Source organism: Falco cherrug, chromosome 6, assembly GCF_023634085.1.
Source record: "Falco cherrug isolate bFalChe1 chromosome 6, bFalChe1.pri, whole genome shotgun sequence".
Classification (NCBI taxonomy): Eukaryota; Metazoa; Chordata; class Aves; order Falconiformes; family Falconidae; genus Falco; species Falco cherrug.
Window position 1 is genome coordinate 87,462,793 of NC_073702.1, and position 12,437 is coordinate 87,475,229.

At 36.8% G+C, this 12,437-nt stretch overlaps 1 protein-coding gene across 3 annotated transcripts in view; it reads left to right on the plus strand.

The window, feature by feature from the left end:
• The window catches only part of PPP3R1 (protein phosphatase 3 regulatory subunit B, alpha), a 40,976-nt gene that overhangs the window by 8,274 nt on the left and 20,265 nt on the right, over positions 1–12,437 (plus strand). The window lies entirely within an intron of this gene.

Below are 12,437 nucleotides of genomic sequence, written 5' to 3' on the forward strand. Positions count from 1 at the left end.
TGAATGCAGTTACTTGTGCTGAGTCTTGGACTAGAATCACTAGATTGACTGTGAGGCTCCAGAGTGACTGGTAATTATTACTGGAAGTCACCAAGGCTCTGCAGGGGTGCATCCACTTGACTTATTTTTGGGACCTGTGGACCCTATAAATAGCAGTAATTTTTCTAATGCTGCTTTGTGTGTACTTTTATGCTTGCTTTTATGTACGTTTACAACTCTGGAAAACTTACAGCTCTTCAGGACAGCTGGTTTTAATTTTACAGCGATTAATAAGCTTTGATTTCTGACAGGATGAAGGAATATTTTTTTTTAGCAAGTGCTATTAGTCTTTACCAAATACAATGCTAACATCTATAAGTAAATGAGATGTAAAATGTTTGAAGAGTTATCCAAAATATGATTCTTTATAAGCTACTGAGACTGAGTTGGAATTCTAATTACTTTGAGTACCCTTTTATTAGCTTGTAGCAAAAGTGCTAGGTGTCTCTATGATACTCAATGTTAAATATTTGCATTCCTTTACATAAATACAAGAACCAAGTCAGTTCCTGCCCTAAAGAACTTAACATAAAATATTCTATCTTTTTAATTGCATTTGAATATTACTTCATATAAGCAACTCCCGAATGAAAATCACCTCAGCATTATGATTAAAAGAGTCAGTATTTTCTCCATGACACAGGTTGCGTAAAGAAAACAGTTTCAAGATTTTGGAATATTCCATAGCAGTGAAAATCTTAATTGAATGCAGTGTGGTAGTTTTCTGTCTTCTACTGTGTTTCATTTTGCTTTCCTTTGATGGGAAGTCTGTGATAAAGATACTCAGAAGACTTTGGAAATTTGCACTGCATCCTTTTCAGAAAAAAAAATTCCTAATTTGCTGTAAATTAAGTATTCACTTAGAATGGAAGCTGGTAATGCCCAGAAGACCTGTTTAATGTTTTGTAAAATTCTTGATATTTTAATTACAATGCTTTTCATAGCTCTGTATTGGATCACAGTGCTGGTAGAGCCTGTTTTCAAACCTTATGACTCATCTTTATTCTTTGCTGAATTCTTCATGAGTCCTTGAGTGGCATAAAGTATCTCAATTTAATAGCTGTAAGTTCTGATGAAGTTTTTTTCTTTTGAAATAATAATAAAAAAGGCACTAAGTATTAAGATTAGCATTAACTATTAGAGATGGTTAACAATACTGGAATACAGTCTCTATTTTGCAGATTCTCTGTCTATGCAACAATTCCCCTTCTGTATGGTCTGCTTCTCGCTTCGATTTGCACATCTTGCCTAGTTCTGTCTGCATCTTTGCCTCCTTGGTTATCCTCTGTTCTGACTTTGTGAAATCAAATCCCATTTTTGAACTGTCTTCTCTTTTCAGATGTGTCCTTGACACAGTTATTTGCAGTGTTCTTCAGTCTCTTTTGTGACAGACCCTGAATGACATTTTAGTAATTGTCTGCTTTCATTTATGATTTTTTTTTGTACTGTACTGTTTCCATCTTCTCTCTTCTTGTTCGGCAGCCATAAGATGCTTATCTGCTTTGTTTCAAACTCGGCTTTCCCTTTTTCCTGCTAAGTGGCATTGAACTGTTTGTAAGTTTCTTAAATGGGAAGAAGGGTTGGTGATAACATCTATTTATGCAACCTGTTTCTGTGCTCTTAGACCCTTTGATCAAGTAATGTATACTGACTGACCTGTGTGACTTCCTTAAATCTGTTTTAAGTCCTTGTGTTATAGCCCATGTGAATTGGCAGTATTTGCTGAATTGGCACTTAAACTTCCCTGCTCAAGGGTGTTTGAGTCTTTCAAACTGTTGGTAGACTTGTATGCCATAGAGCTGCATCAGCTTTCTTTTTCCTCTAGGCCTTCTCGGATCCATTAAAAAATATCTGTATAACTGTTCCCAAAGCCTTAACCTTTGCATTAACTCATTACTGAATACACTGTTAAAATCTAAAAACTTGAGATAATCAGTTGGTAGAGAAATATGAACTGGTCACATTGTTATTGGATATTTCCAACCTATTTCTGTGAACAGGGAATTATATTCAACTGTAGTATATAGCCTTGTGTACTTTATATGATGCAGTATAATGTATTTTCTTAATTTCTAGAATGTATCTCTACTGTTTGCTTCCCCTCTTCAAATACCACTTGCAGCAGTACAGTGCATCTGTTATGTTGAACCCCCCTGAAAAAATGAAACCTTCTAAATTACTTCCTAACTGATACTGATCTCCCATTCTTTGCTTGCACAAGTTGGCGAGCAGTTTGTGGCAAGGAAACTTTACCAGATACGTTGGAAACAAATAACATCAATTTGTACATTTGTCGGTTGCTGTCAGAGGATAACATGCTCCATTTCACTTCCAGCTAGGTTCTCACCTTTCATATTTGCCTCAGCCTGATGGATATGTGAGATATATCTGATCAGGCACAAGCAGGCCTGTAGCCATGTCTTAAAGAAGTTAGGGAGTAGGTTTGTTTTCTCTACTGAGGGTTCTGTGGCTACGGTAGGTCGTCTTCTGCTTTTGAAAAACCCTCTGCAAAGAGAAGTATTATTACTCCTTTCTAAGGCTCGCAGCGTTGCTGAAGAGTAGTAGTATGAAACCTATCTAATGATTATCGGTTTTCTTCCTGCCTGTGGAGTCAGGGCGTTCAGTGTTATTTCTGATAATCTTGGTACAAGCAAAATAAGGAAGTTCAGAAACTTCGGAAGAGTGGGCTACTCTTCGTTTTACTCGCTTTTTGTATTTGGAGTGTTACAAATTATTTTTAAGTTAAGAGGTACAGTTTTTGATTCCACAGATGTTGGCAACACTTGCCCTTAGCTCTTTGAAAATTATTCCAAAAATAAGTTTAAATTTGCAAGCATGGTAACAAATACTATACCTTCAAGTGACAGTAACTTCCACAACATACTGAAGCATGTTTTTTAAACAATGCAGAGAAAAGAAAGCCTACCTTTCACATCCCTCATCAATCTAGTGGCAAGAGTGCTTGATGGGAAGTATTACAGAGAATATAATTAACTTCTTGACTGTTGCTGTTAATTTTGGGGGGAGGTATTGAACTACCAATTAATTTGGCAGAGTTTTTTAATGGGATTGTTCTAGAGGACTGTTTGCTCAAGCTTCCCAGTTCTTTTTTGTTTCATTGTATCTGGAAGTGCTGAGAATTAAATTGGCATAATTGAAAGCAGCCTCATGAGAGTATATATATAGAAAATTGTATTTCAATATGGCTTTAGGTCAAGTTAATGTATTCTTGTAAAGTAACTGTTCTGTCCCTATTTCTATGTAGGTCAGCCAGTGGTTAATTCTCAGTTTTGCTGGATAACTTTTATTGTTTTGTGTTGAAGTTTTGAATGTTGTCTGTTTTCTGGGAAGGTGCTTTGGACAAAACCTGTTTCATCTCCAAGTTATTGCAGAGAAAGAAGACACTGAAGGAGGCTTAATTGCCTAGTGAATCTTTTACCTGTAAAATGGGTGTTTGGACTCTTTTGGGGTAGTTTTGTCTTCATTTGACAGACTATAGGATGCTAAATGATAGTTTATGTATAATATCTTTTAATTACTGGCAAACACTCTGATTTTGTTCATAGTCCCTCCAGGTTCTCAGTGATGCTTGCATAATTTGGCTTAATGTTTTGAGTGAAGTTTTGTTTCTTTTGTTCTGTTATTTACTTTTCTAAATTTGAAGTTGTTACTCCACACAAGCATGACACGATTTACTGTTTGTTCTTGTTTGGATTTTCCATGTTAACATTTGCCAATGAAGGGAAAAAAAATCCTTATTAATGAAGTGAATAAATGAAAAAGATAAGTGGACGATATCCGATGTGTATCCATCAGTCTCCTGAAGAACAAGATCAGTACGCTTTGGGTTTAGTTTCCTTTTAGGTATCCCATTAAGTGTAAGTTGGTGTCATTTCTTTGTTATTAAGATGTTGACCCTTAACTGATACTTCCATGATGCTTTTAGTCATTGTCAGTCATGTTTTATGCTTCCTCCCATAAAGCTTTTGCACTACACTTACTTAAATTGTCCTCTTTGAAATGCTCTGTAAAACTCTTCGGCTCCTTTTTTGTTATGCATAAAGATCTATATTTTGTTCTGTTTAAAATTTGTCATTAATGATTCTGTTGCCTTGCAGTCTCCTCTTCTACCTTGTTTTGTGCTTGGATTACAAATTTTCTGCTTGGATAGCGTAGTCTTGTTTTCATTTTCCCTAGTGTGGTCTCTCTGTGTAACAGCGGAGTCACAAGGTGAACCTTTATTGCAGTTACCTTTAAAGTTGAGAAAGAAGGCTGCTGTGGTCTCTTCGCTTAAGTTTATTCAATTCCCTTAGCTAAAGAGGAGGCTTATGTAGTAAACCTAGAAAGAGGTTTTGTAGGTGAAACAGTATGTTAACATAAGTGAGTATCCTGCAGATTTTTTTGACTCTTCCAGAAGCCATGGAGGACCAACCTGTCCTACCCCAAAGACTTCCTAATGTGAATTGTTAATTGCATCAGAACTTACTTTGATTTAGTGGTGGCAGAACTTTATTGTTCACCTACTGAAGGCTGAGTTGCTTTAGAATCTTTCTGGGAAACTACTTTCCTTGGCCTTTGGAGAATTAGTTACTCGTTTATGCTTTTAAAATTACAGGGTTCTGAGAATTTTCAAGAGTGATGCAAGCTTTAGAAATGCCAGCTCTGTAGTGATTACATAAGTAAACTGGGTCGTTGCTTCTAACAAGGAGTAGCTGGGAACTGCCAAAAGTGAAATTATCTAATATCACGCAGGGAATTGTACCTTAGCTCATAAAGTTAACACTTCTGTTCCTATGAATGGTTTTCTCTCAAGTTTTATTTACAGATTGCAGTGATGCAAGTTTTTTCCAGTGAGAGCTCTTATTTTGTATGAGAGGTTATGGTTTCTCATACATACGAGGTTTTGTTTTTTTCAAATAACAAGATTTGTTAGTTTTTTAAATGTGGCACAGTCTTTTCACTGCCTCACCTTGTTTTTAAAACACTGCACTGTTTCTCTAGCACTGTTAATTATCTTATCTACCTGACATATTGCAAATTCCACCAGGGAGATAGTAAAATAGAATAGAGAACTTTTAATATTCACATATATTACAGGTGCAACAACTGAGATAAGTGTAAAGCAATCCAGTTATCCTTTTGTTTTTATTCTGTCTACATCAAACTTGTGTAAGGTGATTTGTGGGGATAGACAGGGATCTAGTGAATGGTACAATCAATGTATGCTCTGACTTGGTGGCTCCTTTTCTCCTTCCAAATTCAGGAAGAGGACTGCAGTAAAATCATGTTCCACTCTGATCGTGCTTTCTTCTGAAGCAGCTTTGCAAATTTTTCTTCGGTGTTTCTACTGGGTCCTTATGTCTCACTCTGACAATTTTTTTTCTTGAAGACAACTTTAATTTATCTGCAGCTGAGTAGACAGTGTTGTGTGTCTGTATATATAGGTGCAGGATTAAACCAAGTACTTCACCGTACCATCAAGGTTATGCTCATTTAGACTTCCTGAAAGCTCTGTAATTGCAACTGGGTTCAGACAGGAAAAGCTATAGCATTTATGTATATGAATATAAATTGTAGAATCCCTACTATAATTGGACAGACTTTGCAGGTTGCTTTTCAGTCCTGAACACTTAGAATAAACCCATGCATTTTAAATTTTAATGTTTTGAATTTCATTTGAACATATATACTTTTTATTCCAATGTGTTCTGTAAGATTAATAAAGGTAAGGGGTGTTTTAAGAGGATTTGGCCTTTATCGTTATAATTACACTCTTTGATTCCTTTAGTTTTCCTGTCTGGTGGAGGCTTTGGCAGCAGTAGCTGTCTCTAATTTCAGGTTCGCTTCTTGCTTCAGTGGTTTAGGGCTTCCCTGTGATATCCTAGAATAGCTACTTGACTGTGAGATGGCCTTAAGCCATTAATATCTCATATTGGAGGAGACCCGTGGACAGTGGAGGATTTAAATAAAGCATAGCAGAAGTGACTGGCCAACTGCCAGCCAGAGGCCAAGTGGCTTCCCTGAAAATGACTGACGGAGCTTGAGCAGAGCCATGACTGGATTAGGTGGTGACTAAGGAGTAAACTGCAGGCTTTTCCGAAGACTTGTGCAGTCTTTCTTGCATCCTGAGGGGCGAGGTGGTAGAACCTGATGTACGTATGAAGGGAGGAATCTTCTGAAGAATCATCCCTTCTCTTGTTATCGACAAACTGAATAAATGCATCCAAAATAAGGTTTTTGTAGTAAGACTTGTTCTTTTTTAAACGTGGTAGGGGGAATTACAACACTTACTCTGTGTACTTGCAAAGAACAACAGTGCCAGAATGCTGTAACGGCTTTAACCTGACTTGATCTCTACTGTAATCCCAAATCCAGCAATCCCCTTTGCCTTGGTTCATTATCTCTGATGTCTGCAATTTAAATGCCATGTTGAAGAATTAGGTATTAATCTTTTTTTTTTGAGTTCCTCCAGCACTGAAGGTCACAGTGTTTTCTTTAGAGGCAGGATTAACAAATTTAGGCTGCTTTGGGGATAACACATTTAAAACTTGAAATGTTCTGCTTCCAAAGGTAAGTTAAAACAAGCTGTAGTTTGTATGTTTGTTTTTCCGGCAGTGCCCTTTTTTGTCTACAAAATGCTTGTAGCCTTCCTTGATGATTGTGTTCAGGTGAGATACTGAGCTAGGATATTAACATCAGCTGTAAGACCTCTCTCTTCTACCTTTGTAGTTTCACCTTTGAGTTAAGATCATATATAAAAACTGAGAACTGATACGAGTTCAGTGGTTTATCAGAATTCTAGGAAAGCTTCCAAGAAGTGTAACTGAAAGTATTGGGCAAAAAGTTACTATAGCTTCAAGGGACAACGATTACACTCATCAGCAGGCATAGGGGAGAGCACAGTTCATGCTGTAGTTCCAGGATGGAGACTAACTGAAGATGGTGGAATGAAAGGCTGTCGGCAGCCTTATGTAGTTGGCCTTTAACAGCTAGGAATTGTAACAGGGATGCTGAGGAGCTGTGGGTGTATCATGTCTAGATAGTTGTATCCTCTTGAAAATCGTGGCTGCCAGAAAATGGGAAATGCCGCCACCTCCTCAAAGGAAACCATAAATTGACTGGACAAGTGTGTTAACTAAATATAACTAAGGGTTTTTTTAATCCCAAATGAAATTTATCTGCTTTCTCTAGCTTTTTTTTTAAAGATAAACCATTAGACTTTATAAAGCATTTGACACTTCAGTTACTACGTTATCTGGGCTATCAAAAACATGCCTCAGTTTTTTCAATTCTTGTAGATAATATTTGTTTATATGACTAAAAAGTAGAGGAGAGCAAGTTAGCAGTCCCTTGGCAAATTCAGAGTTGAAAAATGTGTATGTGTTTGCATTAAGGTGCAAGAATTAGACGATAGCAGTTCGCAGTTTCTCTCTGTTTATTGGATAAGTTTGGTTTAGTGTCCTCAACGCTAGAAGCTTCGAACGTGGAGTTGTAGCTGAGTCAAGGAAGTTAAAAATCATTAGACAAATTCCTAAATGAAGGAAACTCTTGTGCTAGAATAAATAGCTTCTTTTTTTTTTTTTCTTCGTGGGTTTTCCCAATGATTAACAGTCATAGTTGGGAAAGCAAATGTGTCCCAGAAAGGCATGGAATAACTTAAAAGGAAGTTCAAAGTGGAGTTCTTTTTTAATATTTGGGGTACTTTCTGAAACTTGGTGGATGTTTGATCCATTTGTTATCTCTGTGTGCCTAGGGAACTCTTAACAGCTTGTAGGAAGTACTAACTAAATACCAAGATTTAAGGTCAATACATATATTTTGTAGTCTGCTTCTATAGATGTATCTTGTGTTCAGAGGTCCAGAAGAAAATAACTGTGATCTATTGCTATGATATGCACTCTCTTTTGGGCTAACTAAAGAAAACAAATGGTGGATACTTTTCCATAGAAATGCTGTTTATTCTTTTGCTAACATACCATTGGAATATTTCTTTGGTAAAGACTATGTCTGTGTTTCTTTCATGACCCATGCCATTCTGTGAAATATACAATGGCAATTCTAGCCGTTGGGATTTTGTTAAAAATTACTGGGTTTAGTGGGAATTTTTACTCAGAAGAGCAGGAGGTCGCAACTCTTCAACTACCAAGTGAATGACAGTAGTTTACTGTCCCATTTGTGATCTGTGCTACTTACCTGGTACAATTACTGCTGCTTCTATGTTTTTCCCTTGCCTTTTCTTTTCTTCTCCCCCCCCCCCCCCCCCCCCCCTCCACTAATCCCTTGCTTTTCTGGATAACCTGTAAAAATGTATTGCTTACTTGTAACCTGTTTAATTCATTCTGTTGCATGGCACCCAGATTTGAAGTGAAATGAGATGGTTTCCAACTTTTGAGTACTACATTGGGTTTATGGTCCGACAAGGTGATGGCTATAAAATGTGTGGCGGGAGTTTTTCACAGCTTTGGACACAAAAAATGAATGGGGCATAAGCAGAACTCAGATTGTGAACATTGTGTAATTGTGAAGGTTCAATAAATTGTTGACTTGGTTGGGTTCAGCTTGGAAGTCTTGCAGCTTAAACTGCTGTCATACTGTCTTAGGTTCGGGGTTAGAAAGGCAAGGACTAAGGCTGCCCCTCAGAAGAGTGAATGGATTTGTTGGTGGCCTGGAAAAATAATGTGAGATTGGGAAGTGTAGTACAGATGCTTCTAGAAGAAGAAACTTAATTTTGGAACTTACTGAATGTGAGGTGGGTGTCAGGCATTTGTATGTAAGTATTTAAATTCTGGTGGAATCCTAGAAACTAGGTTGAGAATTTGGGGTCGGCAGTGAAACTGTCACTGCCCTTAAGTTGCTCGAACTTCTACATGCCTTCTAATTTAATGCCCTCTAATTTCTTCGCTTTGCTTAACCTTAGAGGTAGATGTATTTTCTTAGTATTTCAGTAGAAGTCTTGTGCTAGACTGCTGCTTATTCTGAGGAGGTAGTATTTAGGGGAGTTGCACTCTGTGCCTGGAATACTTTTGCAAAGCAAGTACTTAGTAGTTGCTTTGCATAAAACAATGTAAAAGCCACCAAGTTGTTTTAAAAGTTAATTCTAAATTTTGGCAGTTAGTCAGCACTATTGCTGGCTTCTAAATTAATTATAGTCCTGTTTTCCTGTAACTGTTGTGATATCCCAATTTTAAGTAGACTTTTAGTGGCTGCAATGAAAAGCCTAAAGGTGACTTAATTACTCCAGAGTCAAACACATATGCTAGATTCCCTAGTGACCTTATCTGTGACATCTCTACAAGTTTCCTTTAGATAGTGTACAAATTAGGTATTCCTGTTAAATATACTGGAAGATAACCAGTAACATGTTTTTCTTGATTCACAGGCTAAGACACAACTTCTCTGTATTGAGTAGTTTGAGGGTGTTTTGTCTTTTTTTTTTTCTAATCAGACTTAACCAAAAAAGGTGAAGTATATTCATGCTGTTGCCAAATGGGGTATATGAAGGTGTTTTTCTTGCTGCTCTTTTCCACTGAAACTGTATTCCTGTTTGTCTTGTCTTAAACCACATTTCTTGTACTGTCCACAGAAATTTTGGGCATGTCTTTCATCTGTGCTCTAAACTCCTTTTAGGCTTTAATTGCTCTGGTAATTCACATATGAAATGTACAAATTACAGTAGGTGACATCTTGTGTATTTTTGTGACTGACATTTAATTCAGAAATTCAAACATTAAAGTGGCTTAAAGCCTCCTGACCTTTGTCTGAAATTCATTTTAAGAAATTTAAACCACTGTGGATGTGTCTGGCATGTTCAATTGATGCAAAAGTTTTTTAGAGCCTTGATAACAAATGCCATGCTTTTTAGTTTGCCAACTTGCGTAGTGTTTGTTGATGAAGGGTACAGTGCCAACCTATGACAGCCAAAGCTCTAGTAACTTATTAAACAAGGGTCATTAAAAAAAAGGAAAAAAAAAGAAAAAACAAAAATCCAACCCCCGAAGTTCTCTTCAGCAAACTGGCAGTTCTTCATCATTAAAGCTTTGTGAAAATGGCAGTATATGGAAAATGAGCTTGAAGGAAATGAGGAGAAAGAAGAATTCTCTGCAGCAGGTAGTTTTCATTAACTGTTAATTTTGGTGATATGGAGGAGAATGAGAAAAGATAAAGAAGCATTTTGTTTGTGGAAGAGGAAGAAGGGTCTTTTGAGCAGGTGCTTTTTAAATGATCGCTTGCCAGCTTCCACCATCTTTCTTAACACTCCCATTCTTTTCTAGTTGTAGTAGTGGGTGATGGAAAATTAGCTTTTTGTGTAACTTGAGAATTGAAATTTATTATCTTAATAATCCCCGGTTCTGACCCCCAACTGTTTCACCTGCCCACTCTAGTTTCTTTCTTGTGGTAACAAAGATAATTAGTAATGTAGAAGGTGCAGGAGCAAATGCAGGAAGCACAGCATATGGTGTGTTGACAATACCTCATGAGGTGCCTACATGTCAAAAACACAAATGCAGATACACTAATAATGTTCTGTTTCTGCGGAAAGCTTTGGTGCCTAGGTGTAAGCCAACTGGAGTGGCAAGGTGGTTTGTGTGTTTAAGGCCATTTACAACAAGGAGGAGCTTATTATGCTGCTTTCTATGTTGCTGCAAGAATTGTAGTAAATCTCAGACAGCTACTGCTTGGACATGTACTAAACAGATCTTAAGAGACCGCTCTTGCCACTTGTTAAATTAATCCGTTGTCTGGCTAGGGAAACAAATCAAACGCTTTGAAACAATCTAACTTTTCAACTCTTCCAGGAGTTCATTTGTATTTGTAGGCCCTTACAACACTGCCTTCTGAGGACTGAATTGGAACCAAGTCCTAAGCTGACACTGTGGCTTGCTGGCATTTAAACACATTTTCTGCTTTCTATAAAAGCAGAAAACTAATTGAAGACTGATACTGTAATTTAAGTCTCTGAACTATCTACAAAAAATGTTCCTTATGCAGCAAAGTAACATACAGTCAAACAGATCTAGAAAGTATCTGCTGATGTGTGCTGAAGGACTGCTCTGCAGTCTGATGTCTTAATGTGTACAAGCTGTTCTGTATGAACAACTTCAGCTAAAAATTTAGATTCTGTTGCTAGTTTTGCTAATTGCAAATTTCATTTTTATTTTCTATCCGCAGCTCTTCATGTCTTTTGCTGAGGAAACTTGTCAAGATAATTGCCTTTAACTGTTCTGTCTTGGAGGAGCATGTACAAAACTGATCTTAAGAAGAGAGAGCGATTAGTGTTTGAAGTAACTGCCAAAGAAAGAGAAATAAAGAAACATGTTTTTATGGATAATCTACAGAAGAAATAAAGACTAAAGTCCATTAATAGGTTATCCTTAATCAGTAAAGGCATGGCTGCTGGAAGGAGAAAAGGAGAATAATTACTAGAGAATGAAGTTGCAAGGAACATTTTTATTCTTAAAGAAACAAACTACATGTCATATAACTTCAGAAATACTTTACTGAAGTGGTTTAATTTCTCTAGTAAACTGATATTTCTGCAGTATTCAGTCTGTTAGTAGACTCAGCTGTTCCTTGATCCATAAGTATTTCTAAGTCATGGTTTTGCTGCTGTTTAACCAGGAATTAACTTGCAGGGATCTAACAGCATTTGAGAAAACTTCCAAGATTTTTCCAAAAGGATAAGGCTATTCAAAATAGCCGTAGTATGCCAGCCACTTGTTCTAATTGTATAACTTGAGAGAAAAGAGTTGGAACTCGAGCAGAATGGTACTAATACCCAGATGCAGCTGAGGAAAGCATGTTTTATACTAGGCGTAGGTGCCAAGTAAATCTGTTGTGGAGTGTTGATGCTGTACAAGCTGCATTTCTTCAACCAAGCATGTGTCACTTGTTTCTAAATGTGCTAATATGGTGTATATGAGAGGATACTCTCACTTCATGTGAGGTATGCTAAATATATATCTGGCAGGAAATACTAATATTATAATGAGGTTTTTAAGTTGGCAGTCTTAAGAGTGGTATTGGAACCTTACTTTACACATTTGTTTGTATAAATCAACTTTTCTGCATCAGAGATGAAATAACATGCTGTTCAGAGATTTTACAGTAATCTATGTCTTCATAAATGAGTATAATCTTAAAATCATAAAAAAGTCAATGCTGTGTTATTTTACTGAATAAGGTTTATAATTATGATGATATCTTGCAGTAACTGTCAAATTTTCTTTTAGTGCATCTAGTCTTGAAGTAGTATTTTCCAGCATTCTTTTGAATGCTACCTGGTCCCAATGTTAAGCTTTGGTAGTTCTCTGCATTAAAACTGCACAGATGAAAATATGTACCTGGTTTTCTTCCCTTTTCTTAAAGGGCTTATTTGACACTTTGAAGTCTCATAGCTG